Here is a 1,306-nt window from a genome sequence, read left to right as displayed (position 1 = left end):
ATGAGGTTTATGGTGCCACGGTTGGTTTAAGGAGATTGGTGGTATCTTTGCATCAACATCATTTGCTGCTGGAAGTAACTTAGTCTAGAAGATAGAAACTTGGAAATATGTTAAAAAGACAGGGTTTTAGCAGACCTACCAATAGCAGGGAATGTATGTGCCTTATTTTCATTACAGTGGCTGTACATTTAAGCAAACCAACAAAGAAAAAAGCTGGCCAGGAGGAGGAAAAGGAGGATCTTCTCAGATACTAAGTATATAGAGCATGATTAAACAGATAACACAAAAGATAATAGCAACCCACAGTGGGAGACTCAGCATTCCTTTGGGGAAATTTTGAAGTTAAGTTTGTAAGCTACAACTGATGTTTTCTGAACAGCATTTTCAGGTCAGAGAGCGGTTTCCATTTATATCGATTCTCTTTCGTATTTGAAGGCTCTGATTGTGCTGATTTCATTCTGGAAAGATGAATTCAAGTATTTATTCCTAATACTTCTCTGCTGTGGACGTTGCTAACAATAATAATTTTTATCTTCCCCATAAAGGTTCTGGTTTCTAAGGTCCTCTTTCTAGTCTTAAACGGTAGAGATTAAAATCTCTTGATTTTCTTTTGATATCGATGGGTCTAATCTTGGTGGTCTTAGTTGACTGCCTATATGCCCACATTTTGGAGTTTGGGAGATATGTTCTGCTTTCCTAGTGTCTTTCAGAACTAATATAAAAGCTTCAGGAGTGGACTTGATTTGCCTGGCTTCACCTGTTTTAAAGACTATGTGGGATTGATTTAGGCCGCTCGGCTTGGCTTTAGAGTTGCTGGCGCCAAGGCGAGTCCTTTGCAAGGCATTCAGCAGCTGCTGCAGGTGGAGAAGAGCGCAGCTGCCCAGGTGTTGGAGGCCCGCAAGGGGGAGAACCTGAGGCTGAAGCAGGCCAAACAATCACAGGCTGAAATGGAACAGTTCCGCCTGCAGAGGGAGAGAGAGTTCAAGGCCAAGGAAGCTGAGGCTCTGAGATCCCTTGGTAGTTGCAGCACTGAGGCGGAGAAGGAGACACAGGAGAGGATGACTATCCTTTTGACCTACATCCAGCAGAACAGAGATGATGTCCTGAGCTTTATCTGTGACGTCTGACCCGAAATCCATGAAAACTACCACATAAATGGATAGGGAGACACCTGCTCCATGAACTGACATTGTAGATGCTGTGACATGGAATAAGATTTAGCAAAGTTTTCTTCTTGTGACAAAGCATTAAATTGTTTCTGTATATTATAAATTCCTTCACTTTTTTGAGAGTTAGCAGAACCTAG

The 1,306-nt window shown here is 42.1% G+C and overlaps 1 pseudogene; it reads left to right on the top strand.

Annotated features, from left to right (window-relative positions):
* On the top strand, positions 1 to 1,163 carry LOC102873505 (annotated as a pseudogene).
* The last annotated feature ends 143 nt before the right edge of the window (positions 1,164 to 1,306 follow it).

The sequence above is a fragment of the Elephantulus edwardii genome, unplaced genomic scaffold (assembly GCF_000299155.1).
Source record: "Elephantulus edwardii isolate Elephantulus edwardi_28Jun2011 unplaced genomic scaffold, EleEdw1.0 scaffold00062, whole genome shotgun sequence".
NCBI classification, from domain to species: domain Eukaryota; kingdom Metazoa; phylum Chordata; class Mammalia; order Macroscelidea; family Macroscelididae; genus Elephantulus; species Elephantulus edwardii.
Note: the sequence above shows the minus strand (reverse complement) of the source record. Positions and strands in the feature narration are given on the sequence as shown.